We start from the raw sequence: 15,437 nt of genomic DNA, 5'->3' as shown, positions 1-15,437 counted from the left end.
CAACCTCCACCCCCGAGCAGCTGGGGGTTTGTGGGAATACCACCTAGAGTATTCTCTACTGTCCAGGTCCACCTGGGCTTCTGCAAGCTGTCCAGGAAATTTTTTTTTATTTTTTTATTTTTTTGAGACAGTCTCGCACTGTCACTCACCCAGGCTGGAGTGCAGTGGCACAATGTTGGCTCACTGCAAGCTCCACCTCCTGGGTTCACGCCATTCTCCTGCCTCAGCCTCCCAAGTAGCTGGGACTATAGGCACCCGCCACCATGCCTGGCTAATTTTATTGTAGTTTTAGTAGAGATGGAGTTTCACCGTGTTAGCCAGGATGGTCTCGATCTCCTGACCTCTGACCTTGTGATCCACCTGCCTTGGCCTCCCAAAGTGCTGGGATTACAGGTGCGAGCCACCACGCTGGGCCCCTACTGCCCAGGAAACTTTGAGGGAGTTTAATGTACTATGTTTTTCAGAGGTTTCTGGTTTTTTTGTTTGTTTGTTTGTTTTTTAGGTGGAGTCTTGTTCTGTCACCCAGGCTGGAGTGTGGTAGTGCAATCTTGGCATACTGCAACCTCCCCTGCCCAGGTTCAAGCGATTCCCCTGCCCCAGCCTCCCAAGTAGCTGGGATTACAGGCGCCTGCCACCACACCTGGCTAATGTAGAGATGGGTTTTCACCATGTTGGCCAGGCTGGTCTCGAAGTCCATAATGACCTCAGGTGATGTGCCTGCTTCAGCCTTCCAAAGTGCTGGGATTACAGGCGTGAGCCACCACGTCCGGCCTGACAATATTCTGTTTTTTTGAAGTTTTATTAGAGAAAGGGCAGAGGGGAAGCAGATGAACCCCTCTGAAATAAGTAAATGTGGGTTTGTGTGATAATCCTTTCAGAACAGAGGCTTAATCTGGATTCTGTAACCCTCAAGTTGTATGTGAAGTATTGCATGAAAAGTAGTAGTGTATTATTCTGGAGATAGGCTCTTTGGCTTTATCAAATACTCAAAGGGATAATGACCCCAAAAAAGTTAAGAACCACAGCTGTATTAGGGTCTTAAACTTTTATTTTGTATACAAAAATTATTAGGAATAAAGATGATTTTTAAATAAGGGACTGCTAGGCCAGGTGCGGTCGCTCATGCCTGTAATCCTAGCACTTTGGGAGGCTGAGATGGGTAGATCACTTGAAGTCAGGAGCTTAAGACCAGCTAGCCAACATGGTGAATAAATTTTTACATACTAAAAATACAAAAATTAGCCGGGTATGGTGGTACATTGCTGTAATCCCAGCTACTCGGGAGGCTGAGGCAGGAGAATCGGTTGAGCTTGGGAGGCAGAGGTTGCAGTGAGCCAAGATCACGCCACTGCTCTCTAGCCTGGGCAACAGTGTGAGACTCCATCTCAAAAAAATAAAAAGTAAGGGACTATTGTAGATGAGTGCTTCCTAACCTTTTCATCTTGTAACAAAAAGAGACACTCGTATGACACAGGGATAAACAGGCACACTGGGTTAAGCTGTTAAGGCTGCTTGTAGCCAGAAGTGACTGTCCAGGCCCACCTCAGCTCTAAAGAAATTAGTATCTCATTATACATATGATCTATTTATGGCACTATGGTTGGGAAATTTTATAGATCACCTTGGCCTATCAAAAATCAAAAATCAGCTTTCACCTGACACAGTGGCTCATGCCTGCAGTCCTAGCACTTTGGGAGGCTGAAGTGGGCAGATTGCTTGAGCTCCCAAGTTCAAGGACAGCCTGGGCAACATGGTGAAACCCCATCTCTACAAAAATACAAAAACTACCTGGGTGTGGTGATGCATGCCTGTAGTTCCAGCTACTTGGGAGGCTGAGGTGAGAGGATCACTTGAGCCTTGGAGGCAGAGGCTGCAGTCAGCTGAGATCACACCACTACACTCCAGCCTGGGCGACAGAGCCAGACCGTGTCTCAAAATAAATTATTATTTTTTTTAATTAGCTTTCAGGCCAGACAAAGTGGCTCACACCTGTAATCCCAGCACTTTGAGAGGCCAAGGCGGGAGGACTGCATGAGCTCAGGAGTTTGAGACCAGCCTGAACAAGATAGCAAGATCTTGTCTCTACTAAAAATTTTAAAATTAACTGAGCATGGTAATGCACGCCTGTAGTCCCAGCTACTCAGGAGACTGAGGCAAAGGATTAATTGAGCACAGGAGGTCGAGGCTGCAGTGCGCTATGATTATACTACTGCAGTCCAGCCTGGGCAACAAGACCCTGTATGCATACTGTGATGGAGGTGTAGACTTCCAGCTGTAGAACTCCAGTGCCCCAGAGTCGGAGCAAGTGCTACAGCATTGAAGCCTTTTGACTTCCCTTTAGCCCTTTTAACCTCACCCACCCCACCCAATGGATATGAAGAGGCAGATAATGATCCCTTGGTGCTTTTGTGGGGAGCAGAGTGAAACAGTCACAGTATGAGAATCTCATAACCAGAGTATAATTTTATTTTGGGTTCGGTGTAGTTTGGGGATTTACCAGGATTTAAGGATTCATCTGCTGGCTCTATCACCCTGGAAGATGTTGAGCTCCCATTGTAATTTCAGCTCTGAGACACAGATTGTTCAGTTTGCTGTTTGTTCCTTACTCCTTACTAAAAGATGCCCTCTGTAAATTGGCCTCCAAACCTGTGTTCTTAAAATAGAAGTTTGCAGAAGCAATTAGCCAGGATAGTTGTCCTTAGCCAGCTCCAGGATTCCCCCATCTTTATTGGAAAAACACCCTGTAGATGTGGCATAGCTTAACATTCTACTCATAGGTGACAGTTACTTGCAGGAAGGTCAGTCCTCTGGCCAGGATGGTTCTGGAAACCACACAGCTCCTCTGTAAAATGAACTCTCGGTGCTGGCTTAATTACTGAACACATACCTGGTCATAGTTGCATCCCTAAGCATGCATGTGTATACCACTGTCTGCAGTTCAGTTGGGTACTTGATGTGTTGCCCTGCCAGTTAATTGCTTTAAGCTGTCTCAACCGTCCATTCCTCTTTCCTATTGTTGCTCCTTCCCCAGTCTAGGTCTCACGATCTCAGTGCTGGGTAAATACAGCAGCTCTCTATCCACCCTGAGTTCAGGGTGAAGAATAGAATTCCAAGTGACTTCAAATAAGCATTTCTCAACTTTCATTTAGCAAATATTTAGGAACAATCATGTGCCAGGTCTGTGCTAGGCCATTAGAAAACAGAACTGAAGAGGATACAGTCCTTGCCCTCAGTAGGCTCTCGGGACCCACTTCACTTTCCACCCAGAAGCCACTTCCTTTAAAGGAAGCTTTTTTTTTTTCTTTGAGACAGGGTCTCCCTCTGTTGCCCAGGTGGGAATGCAGTGGCATGAACACACCCACTGCAGCCCCAACCTCCCAGGCTCAGGTGATCCTCCCACCTCACCTTCCCAAATAGCTGGGACTTCAGGCACGCACCACCACTCCCAGCTAATTTTTTAATTTTTTGTACAGATGGGGGTCCCACTTTGTTCAAACAGGCTGGTCTTGAACTCCTGGGCTCAAGCAGTCCTCCTGCCTCAGCCTCCCAAAGTGCTGGGGTCATAGGCATGAGCCACCATGCCCAGCCTGGCAAGCTAATTTTTTCCTGCCCAACTTCAAGTGGTGCTCTAGTCCCTAATCAAATCCAAGTTCTGGCTGACATTCAAGACCCTCCAGCCAGGCACAGTGGCTCACGCCTGTAATCCCAACACTTCGGGAGGACAAGGCGGGCAATCACCTTAGGTCAGGAGTTCGAGACCAGCCTGGCCAACATGGTGAAACCTCATCTCTACTAAAAATACAAAAACTAGCCAGGCATAGTGGCGTGCACCTGTAATCCCAGCTACTCTGAAGGCTGAGGCAGGAGAATTGCTTGAACCTGGGAGGTGGAGGTTGCAGTGAGCCGAGATTGTGCCACCACACTCCAGCCTGGCAACAGAGTGAGATACCATTTCAAAAATAATAATAATAATAAAATAAAATAAATATATATATACACACACACACACACACACACACACACACACACAAATTAGCCGGGCATGGTGGCACATGCCTGTAAATCCCAGCTACCCAGGGAGGCTGAGGCAGGAGAATTGCTTGAACCCAGGAGGCGGAGGTTGCAGTGAGTTGAGATCATGCCACTACATTCCTGCCTGGGCAACAGAGCGAGACTCTGTCTAAAAAAAAAAAAAAAAAAGCCTGGCCAACGGCCAATATGGTGAAACCCTGTCTCTACTAAAAATACAAAAGTTAGCTGGGTATGGTGGCATACACCTGTAACCCCAGCTACTCAGGAGGCTGAGGCAGGAGAATCCCTTGAACCCAGGAGGCAGAGGCTGCAGTGAGCCAAGGTCGCGCCACTGCACTCCAGCCTGGGCAACAGAGAAAGACCCTATCTAAAAAAACAAACAAAAAACACTCCGGGTGAGGTGGCACACGCCTGTAATCCCAGCACTTTGGGAGGCTGAGGTGTAAGGATCACTTGAGGCCAGGGGTTCGAGACCAGCCTAGCCAACATGGCAAAACCCCATCTCTACTAAAAATACAAAAATTAGCTGGTTGTGGTGGTGTACTCTTGTAATCCTAGCTACTCAGGAGGCTGAGGCATGAGAATGGCTTGAACCTTGGGGGTGGGGATCACAATAAGCTGAGATTGCACCACTGCACTCCAGCCCAGGCAACAGAGCAAGATCTTTTCTCAAACAAAAACAAAAACAAGAAAAACTTAATGGAGGATTAGATTAGTTAATATACATAAGCACATGGTGCCTGATATACAGTAACTCAATAAAGGTTATCTCAAATTTAGCATTTAATTTCTTTTTTTTTTTTTTTTTGAGACGGAGTCTTGCTCTGTCAACCCAGGTTGGAGTGCAGTGGTGCCATCTCGGCTCACTGCAACCTCTGCTTCCCAGGTTCAAGCTATTCTCCTGCATGACCCTCCCGAGTAGCTGGGATTACAGGCATGTGCCACCGTGCCCGGCTAATTTTTGTATTTTTAGTAGAAATGGTGTTTTACCATGTTGGCCAGGCTGGTCTCGACTCCTGACCTCAAGTGATCCGCCCACCTCGGTCCCCCAAAGTGCTGGGATTACAGGCATGAGCCACCTCACCCAGCCTAGCATTTAATTTCATACCATACTGTTTGCTACCAGTTTTGTTTCTCCAGTTAGATCACAGACTCTCAAAGTGGTACCTTTACACTTGCTTAATTCTCACCCATAATACCTACTGCAGGGTCAGATATATATGAGATACTTCAATACCAAAACAATTTTCAAATAAAAATATCTGACATCCCCCATTTAGGGTTGTCCGATTGATAGCTTATAGGTTCCTAAGTACCCATCTACCAATTTGTTTGTAAGGGCAAAAGAAACCAAATCCTTCCCAAATTTAAGCTTTTAGAACTCCTTTTTCAAAATGTCCTTGTAGTTTGTATTCTTTATCCCCCACTGAGGCTTCAGGTCAGGAGATATTGTCCTTCTCAACCCTAGTTGCTATTATAGTTGCCTGGGCAGCTTTTAAAAACATTCATATATAAGTCCCTCCCAGGATCCATTACATCAAAATGGGGAGGGGAGGTCCTGCCATCCTTTAATTTGTTAAAAATAAGTTCTCTAGGTGATCCTAATGTTTAACAAGAGTACAGTCTCTGGCCAGGCTTGGTGGCTCACGCCTGTAATCCCAGCACTTTGGGAGGCTGAGGACGGCAGATCACCTGAGGTCAGGAGTTCGAGACCATCATGGTCAACATGGTTAAACCCCACCTCTACTAAAAATACAAAAAGTAGCCAGGTGGTGTGGCACACACCTGTGATCCCAGCTACTCGGGGGACTGAGACAGGAGAATCGCTTGAACCTGGGAGGCGGAGGTTTCAGTGAGCTGAGATCGTGCCAATGCACTCCAGCCTGGGTGACAGAGTCCCTGAGGTAGAGCAATGGAAGATTTTATTCACAGAACGTTAGAGCCGAATGTATTTTTAGAAATCATCTAATTTACCACTTTACTTAACAGACGAGAAGCTGATGTGAAGTCGGGAAGTGATTACTCCACGGCCAAACCAGCTGCCTAGAGTCCATACTGAAGCTCAAGGCTTCTAGCTGTGTCTCCACCTCCCAGAACAATGTTCTCCCAAGCCAGACCCAAGCAGAGAAATTCGCCAAAACGAGGGTGCCAAGGCTGTTGCCAGGGTGGTCTCAGCAGAGGCACAGGGAGTAGAGGAGGTCCCCACCCCTTGTTTCACCCACAGCAACTTAGCTGTTTACTCATGTATAATCAGGGAAAACACGTTCCGCAGCTTAAAAGAACAGGTAGAAAATCAATGACCCCTCCCCTCACTTTCAGATGAGGAAACTGAGGCCCAGAGGATTACAAAGCCATACAGCTGTTCAGTGGCAGAATTGGAACCAAAACTCAGATCAACTAACTCCCTGAGGTACAAGGAGGTAAAGCAACTTCCCCAAAGGCACAAACTAGTTAGTAGCTGAACGTGGACACCTGAATACAGTATCTAGGACTCTCAATCTAGAACTCCTACTAAATTTCCTAAAATCTAAGATGTCACCATTTGTAAGACCCTAATATTAGAAACATCAAAACGTGAATTAAGACCGTATCCTAAGAGTCAGGTGCAGTGGCTCATGCCTGCAATGCCAGCACTTTAGGAGGCTGAGGTGGGAGGATTGCTTGAGCCTAGGAGTTCAAGACCAGCCTGGGCAGCATAGCAAGACCCCATATCTACAAAAAATATGAAAGCCAGGGCCGGGCGCAGTGGCTCACGCCTATAATCCTAGCACTTTGGGAGGCCGAGGCGGGCAGATCACGAGGTCAGGAGATGGAGACCATCCTGTCTAACATGGTGAAACCCCGTCTCTACTAAAAATACAAAAAATTAGCTCGGTGTGGTGGCAGGTGCCTATAGTCCCAGCTACTCAGGAGGCTGAGGCAAGAGAATGGCATGAACCTGGGAGGCGGAGCTTGCAGTGAGCTGAGATGGCGCCACTGCACTCCAGCCTGGACAACTGAGCAAGACTCTGTCTCAAAAAAAAAAAAAAAAAAAAATGAAAGCCAGGCATAGTGGTACGTGCCTATCGTCCTAGCTTCTTGGGAGGCTGAGGCAGGAGGATCACTTGAGCCCAGGAGGTTGAGGCTGCAGTGAGCTGTGATTGCACCACTGCACTCCAGCCTAAGTGAGAGAGCCAGACCCTGTCTCAAAAAACAAAAAACCAAACCAAATAAACACACACACACACAAACACACACACACAAGAATGATCCTAGAATCAAGGAAATATGATACTTGCCTGAAGTCTGAGTTCCTTCAGGGACTGAGCTGATGCTGAGCTCAAGAATTGTGTGCTGGGTGGATCTTGGATGTGAATCTCCCTGAACTTGCCCAGAGAAAGGAGAGAGAGCATGAAAAAGAGAAGGCAATTTGGGATCTGATAGAGTTGGGTTCAGATCCAGCAGTTGTGATTTTGAGCAACACCTCTGCTTCTCTACCCTTGGTTTCCTGGACCCTAAAGTGGAGTTTTAATACATCACAGAGTTGCTGTGAGGCCAAATTGTCAAGTACAGACTGGCATGCGATGGAGGTTTGGAAGTGATTCATGACAGTGAAGTTGGCCCTCCTGCTGTTGATCCAACCCCACCCATCCAGGCCTGCCAGAGGGCGCAGTGTGCTCTCCAGGACATGAGCTGTGAGGCCCAAACCCTGGGGAGAAGATAGATGCTGGAAGGGGAAAGGAACATGACTCAGCCCCAAGGATCTTGGGAGGACAGCAGCTTCTGGGCCATGAACAAGGGTGGGTACAAAAGCCTCCTGTGGGGGTGACTGAACTCTGCCCTGGCCTCAGATACTTCCCACTTAGCTGACCCAAAGGCTGATCTTCTGGTATTGCACATTCCTTTCTTTCTTTCTTTTGAGACGAAGCCTCACTCTGTCACCCAGCCTGGGTGCAGTGGCTCACTGCAACCTCCGCCTCCTGGGTTCAAGCGATTCTCCTGCCTCAGCCTCTTGAGTAGCTGGGATTACAGGTGTGCACCATCACACCCAGCTAATTTTTGTATTTTTAGTAGAGAAAGGGTTTCACCATGTTGGCCATGCTGGTCTTGAACTCCTGACCTCAAGTGATCCGTCCACCTCAGCCTCCCAAAGCACTGGAATTACAGGTGTGAGCCACTGTGCCCGACTTGCATATTGCTTTAAATGAAGGCATCATTAACTGTAAGGCCCTTGTTAGGGATAAAGTGTTTTACCTGTGAGCCAGGTGACACATTTCCCTCTGAATACCAACTGCTAACGTTTGTATGGTGAGTGTCCCACCACTTAGAGTACTTCCTTATGACATCGTTATATTCAATTTGATCCTCACAATAAAACTGGGATGTCAGGCATATTATTATTCCCCCACTTTTTTTTTTTTTTTTTTTTTTTTTGGTCAGAGAAAGAAATGAAAACTCCGAGAGGTATATGCCTTGCCTAAGGTCACAGTGCAGAAGTGGAATGCTGATCCTGGTTTCACCAGCTAATTGGCGAGCAACATGAATTCAGCAGCTACATGGAGCTAATGATTATTCTACTTCACGGAGTTGCTGTGGGCTTTGATATGAGAAAACACATGCAAAGCTCCTAGTGGCTGGCATGTAGCACTCAGACACGAGCTATGAGTTCTCTGGGCAGTGGAAAAGAGGGTGGTGAGGGAAGGCTGCACAAAGGAGGTGGCATTTGGATTGGGCACTAAAGAACAAGCTTCCCCAGGTGGGAGGAAGTCATTCCAGGCAGGGAGAATAGGGATGAAGGGATAAGGGGTGTGGGGGCTGGCACACTGGGAGCGCTGATTGTGGGGAGAATGGTAGAAAAAGCTGGGGGTGCCAGGGAAGAAGTGCGAAGGGCCATGCATCATGGAAGCTAAGGAGATTGTGCATCTGCCCCCAGCTCTGCTGCTCGCTTCACCTCAGCTGGCCTAGCTTATCTGGAGACAAATGACGGGACAGGTCATGGGATAGTCGTGCTTTGATGGGGAAAGTGTCGGAGCAAAGGACTGTTGGGTAGAACAGGCTCAGGGTGAGGATTCCAGCCCCTAGAAGCTGTGGGAAGACAGTCTCCAGCAGGAGGGGGTGAGCTTCCAAAGAGGGATGGACAATATGATGGTGTTGCAGGCCTTTCCGTTCTGCAGAAGACAGTGCTCCCACCCTGCCACTATCAGTGTGTCCAGCTGCAGGCAGAGCGTCCAAAGAGACCCCAGGAGAGAGCAGGTCTCAGCCCATTGTGCCAGATGTGCAGGGGCCTTATAGAAGGGGACCAAGGAGTGAATCTGAACCCCAGTCTTGCTGGGGCAGGTGGCCTTGCAGAGGTGAGCGTCTGGGAGCAGTGGTTCCAAGAGGGAAGTAGCCGTTGATGGGATGGACAGATGGAACAGTGTCTGCCTAGAGAGCTGAGGAGGGAGAGCAGGAGGGCAGGAGGGTGTCTACCTGCACCACCTTTTAAAACAAAGTTTTAAAAGTTTTAAGTGTATCAGGGTTACATAGGCACATAGCTTGGAGTCAAGTTCTATAATAAGTCTCAAGTAATATGTTTGTATTATTATTTTTTTTTCCATTTTTATGTACTATCTAGTGGCATCCCATTATGAATGATTAGAATTTAGCTGTTTTCCCTTCCATTTCCACCAAATACCCACAGTTCCTATCTCCCTCATCCCTTCAGTATAGTTTTATTGTAATTTTACTAGATTATATTCAGTTTTTACATCGTTAAGACTATGTAAATGTATTCAGAGATGAATCCACACAATAAACTTCAAATATTTTCTTTTTTTGAGACAGGGTCTCTGTCACCCAGGCTGGAGTGCACTGGCACGATCTCGGCTCACTGCAACCTCCACCTCTGGGGCTCAAACAATCCTCTCACCTCTACCTCCAGAGTAGCTGGGACCACAGGTGCATGCCAACATGCTAGGCTAATTTTTTGTATTTTTAGTAGAGATGAGTTTTCACCATGTTGCCCAGGCTGGTCTTGAACTCCTGACCTCAAGTGATCCACCTGCCTCAGCCTCCCAAAGTGCTGGGATTACAGGCATGAGCCACTGCTAAACTTTGAATTTGTTTTCAGTCATGAACAGCTTTTTGTTTTACCTAGTTAATAATTATTTTTAGCTTATATGTTTATTACTAATTAGACCCCAAACTCCTCAAACTTTCCATTGATTTATCTATTTTGCTTAATTGCTAGTATTTCCAATGTTTCCCTGCAATATATACAACATTTCAAATATTTAATGAGTTAAATTGGTTTTGATTTGCTAGTCTGAGATGAAGCTATCATTTGCTGTGCTGATTCTTTAGAGAAATGTGTTTGGATTTCCAGGCAATTGGTGTGTGAATGTACTGTAGGTATGGCCACCTGCACAGTGCTAGTTTCTATCCTCAAGGAACTTCCAGTGTCATCTGAGAAATATAAACATAAAGAAGTCACCATATGAGAAATAATCTGGTTAGTACCTGTTGAGTGGGACAGACACGTCAGTGTGGACTCGAGTTGAGTTTTAAGGGAGTCTATGTTTTTTATTATGATAAAATATACATAACATAAAATTTACCATTTTATCTACTTTTTTGTTTGTTTAAGACAGGGTCTCGCTCTGTCACCCAGGCTGGAGTGCAGTGGTGAGACCTTGGCTCACTGCAACCTCCATTTCCCAGGCTCAAGAGATCCTCCCAACTCAGCCTCCCAAGTAGATGGGACTATAGGCACGCGCCACCAAGCCTGGCTAACTTTTGTATTTTTTTGTAGAGATGAGTTTCCGCCATGTCACACAGGCTAGTCTTGAACTCCTGAGCTCAAGGGATCTGCCTGCCTCGGCCTCCCAACGTGCTGGGATTATAGGTGTAAGCCATTGTGCCCGGCCCATATTAGCCATTTTTTAGGTGTACAGTTCAGTGACATTAAGTACATTCACATCATTGTGTGGCCATCACTATTATTTACCTCCAGAATATTTTCATCATCCCAAACTGAAGATTATAGGTATTTTTTTCCTCTCTCTGTTACATTTACTCTTTCTCCTTACAAAAGTAAATGTTCAATGTGGATAGTTTGCAAAGAACATAGAAAAGCACAAAGAAGAAAATAAAAATATCCCATAATTCCACAAATTGATTAGAGACTTGATGAGAAAGGTGTGGCAAGGCATCTCAGGGTGAAATAAGACCCATCCTGCTGACTCAGAGGGTTTAAGCAGGGAAGCAATGAGGGTGATAATTTTGAATATGAAGTGTGAAAATACTAGAAACATACGTATCTTTTGTATCTTCCTTAAAAGGGGATAAATGGGGGAGGCAGTGAGTGGTTCTAACAGTGAACCCAACCCAGTAAAGATTCCAGCAGCTGTACTGGTTATCAGGTTTGTTACCATATATCAAACCACCCCAAGCTTAGTGCTGTAAAACAACAACAGTCATTTGTATTACCATCTCTCACAGTCCTGTGGGTTGGCTGGGCTCAGGGTCTCCTATGTGGTTGCAGTCAGACAATGGCTGGGCTAGAGCAGTCGGGAAGGCTTCCTCACTTACACATGTGGTTACTGGGCTGGAAGGAGTCAAACAGCTGGGGGCCGGAACGGCTGGGGCTCCTCCAGCCCCTCTGCCTCCATGGGGTCTCCATGATGGAGGGCTTCAAAGTGGCTAGACTTCTTACATGGTGGCCCAGGGCTCCAAAGGCACATGTTCCCCAAGAGAAAGCAGTGCAGGAGTAGTATCCCCTTCTATGACAGACCTCAGAAACCAGGCAGTATCACCTCTGCCACATTCGGTTTTTTTGTTTTTTGAGATGGAGTCTCACTGTGTTGTCTGGGCTGGAGTGCAGTAGTGTGATCTTGGCTCACTGAAGCCTGGGTTGAAGCAATTCTCTGGCCCCAGCCTCCTGAGTAGTTGGCATCACAGGCACACACCACCACACCCGGCCAATTTTTGTATTTTTAGTAGAGACGGAGTTTCACCATGTTGGCCAGGCTGGTCTCAAACTCCTGACCTCAGGTGATCCACCCACCTTGGCCTCCCAAAGTGTTGGGATTACAGGCGAGAGCCACCACGCCTGGCCTCTACTTCTTAAAGGGAGGAATGTCAAATAACTTGTAGACATACTCTGAAACCACCACAGTGGTGGCTTCGGTTATCTAGTCTAGAATGATGCGAGTACCATGGACCCCCACTGCTGGTCTACAGAGCAGGTCGTCCATAAATTCTTGATTTAGAATCAGAGAGCCAACAGACATTTTAGAGATTACTCAGGTAAGTGCTTCCCAACATTTTTTTGATGCTCAAACTCCATTCACAATAATGTGCTATCTTGTCCCCTGCTTAGAGATTTAGAACTTTCATCATTTTTGGTCCAGGCATCTCAAGCCTGTAATCCTAGCATTCTGGGAGGTTTGAGGTGGGAGGATCACTTTGAGCCAGGAGTTTAAACCCAGCTTGGGCAGCAAAGGGAGACTGTCTCTCCAAAAAAGTCAAATAATAAAATAAATGAAATTTTCATCATTTTTGCATGGTTTATAATAAAGAATTAACTTTTAAAAACCATTCATTCAGAAAACATTCACTGGGATTTTACTATCTTCTGTGCACTGTGCTAGATGCCAGGGAGATGGGAGGACACATGGTTCCCGCCACAATGAGCTTACTGTCTAGCAGTGGAGCCAGACAATTTAACAAAGGATGATAATAAAGTGTCTTCAGTGCTCTGATCAGAGAAGTACCAGCTCACAAAATACTTTGTCTGGTTCTGATCTCTCTGCTTAGATTGAAACGGCATTTCCAGGCCAGGCACCGTGGCTCATGCCTTTGGCTCACACCTGTAATCCCAGCCACTTTGGAAAGCCTAGGCAGGCAGATCACCTTGAGGTCAGGAGTTCAAGACCAGCTTGGCCAACATGGCAGAACCCCATCTCTACTAAAGAATACAAAAATTGGCCAGGCACGGTGGCTCATGCCTGTAATCCCAGCACTTTGGGAGGCCGAGGTGGGTGGATCACTTGAGGTCAGGAGTTTGAGACCAGCTTGGCCAACATGGTGAAATCTTGTCTCTACTAAAAATACAAAAATTAGCCGGGTATGGTAGCCTCCCAGCTACTTGTGAGGGTGAGGCAGGAGAATCACTTGAACCCAGGAAGCAGAGGTTGCAGTGAGCCGAGATCACGCCACTGCACTCCAGCCTGGATGAATACAAAAATTAATCAGGCACGGTGGCAGGCGCCTGTAGTCCCAGCTAGTTGGGAGGCTGAAACACGAGTGAGAATCGCTTGAACCCGGGAGGCAGAGGTTGCAGTGAGCCACTGCACTCCAGCCTGTGTGACAGAGCAAGACTCTGTCTCAAAAAAAGAAAAAAAAAAAAGAAAATAAACGAAATGAAATGAAAAAAACAAAAAAGAAACAGCATTTCTAGTACTTTAATGCTGTCACTTGATGCCATACAGGGCCCTCACACTCAACTTGTTTAAAAAGGCCAATTCACTTCTCTCTCCTCAGTTCTGCTCCTCCCCCATGTTCCCTTCATTTAGTAGTATCCCATCCACCTAGTCAAACCTACAAGAATTCTAGCCCTGTCCCATTCTCTTAACCACGACATTGACCTGTTCCCAACATGTCACTTCTGTCCTAGAACTGTCTCAGGGAAGTTAAGAAAAAAAATAATTTTATAACAACATGTTAATTCAAGGTAATTTTAATATATTTAAATTAAATTGATTATTTTAAAAACCCTGTTCCTCATTTAATAAATGATGCATGCCTATTTTAAAGTAATTAGGGGCCACGCACAGTGGTTCATGCCTGTAATCCCAGCACTTTGGGAGGCCAAAGCGGGCAGATTGCTTGAGCCCAGGAGTTCAAGACGAGCTTAGGTAACATAGTGAGACCCCCGTCTCTACAAAAAACTCAAAAGTTAGCTGGGTGCATGCCTGTGGTTCCAGCTACTAGGGAGGCTGAGTGTGGAAGGATCACATAAGCCTGGGAGGTTGAGGCTGCAGTGAACCAAGATCGCACCATTGCACTCCAGCCTGGGCAAAAGAGCAAGACCCTGTCTCAAAAAAGAAAGAAGGAGGAGAAGAAAAAGAAAAAGAAAAGCATCATTTGTCAACAAACGAAACTATATATAAATGTGGTTTGAGGACCAAATATACAATGAAATATAATAGTGTGGGCCGGGTGTCATGGCTCTCGCCTGTAATCCCAGCACTTTGGGAGGCTGAGGTGGGCAGATCACGAGGTCAGGAGTTGCAGACCAGCCTGGCCAACGTAGTGAAACCCTGTCTCTACTAAAAATACAAAAATTAGCCGGGCGTGATGGCACGTGCCTGTAGTCCAAGCTACTTGGGAGGCTGAGGCAGGAGAATCACTTGAACCTGGGAGGCGGAGGTTGTGGTGAGCCAAGATCACTCCACTGCACTCCAGCCTGGGCAACAGAGCAAGACTCCATCTCAAAAAAAAAAAAAAAAAAAAAAAAAAAAAAAAAAAGAAAAGAAAAAGAAAAAGAAATTAATAATAGTGTGTTATAGGATCAAAAACAGACAAAAATTGCTTTTATAATATGGTTGCCTTTTGTGCTAAATATTTTAAATTTTCTGAGTTTTATTTCTGAGATGTGAAATAAAAGATTTTAGGATTTATTGGGAAGTATTCCCCACAAAAAAATATATTGTGGATATGGATGATTTGTCTTTCCAGTAAACAACAAGCCAAATTAGATTCAGTTGTCCTTAGATTTTGATTTTGTCTTTTTTAAACACTGTTTTTTAGGCCGGGTACAGTGGCACACTCCTATAATCCTAGCACGTTGGGAGGCTGAGGCAGGCAGACTGCTGCTGAGCTCAGGAGTTTGGGACCAGCCTGGGCAATCTGACGAAACCCCACCTCTACAAAAAAATATCAAAATTAGCCAGGTGTGGTGGCACATACCACTGCTTGGGGGCTGCTGAGGTGGGAGGATTGCTGGAGCCCGGGAGGTTGAGGCTGCGGTGAGCTGTGATCATGCCACTACACTCCAGTCTGGGAAAGAGAGCAAGACCCTGTCTCAAACAAACTAACGAAAAAAATAATTTGGTTTTTGACCTGTCAGTGACTGAGTTTTGTTTTGTTTTATTTGTTTGTTTGTTTGTTTTTTCTGAGACAGGGTCTCATTCTGTCACCCAGGCTGGAGTGCAGTAGTGAAATCTTGACTCATTGCAACCTCTGCCTCCCAGGCTCAAGCAATCCTCCCACCTCAGCCTCCCAAGTAGCTGGGACTACAGGCACACACCACCACACCCAGCTAATTTTTTTGTATTTTTGCAGAGATGGGGTTTCACCATTTTGCCTAAGCTGGTCTTGAACTCCTGATTTCAAGCGATCTGCCTGCCTTGGCCTCCCAAAGGGCTGGGATTACAGGCGTGAGC

This window comes from Pongo pygmaeus, chromosome 16 (genome assembly GCF_028885625.2).
Source record: "Pongo pygmaeus isolate AG05252 chromosome 16, NHGRI_mPonPyg2-v2.0_pri, whole genome shotgun sequence".
Taxonomy (NCBI): Eukaryota; Metazoa; Chordata; class Mammalia; order Primates; family Hominidae; genus Pongo; species Pongo pygmaeus.
This window is presented reverse-complemented; position numbering follows the sequence as displayed.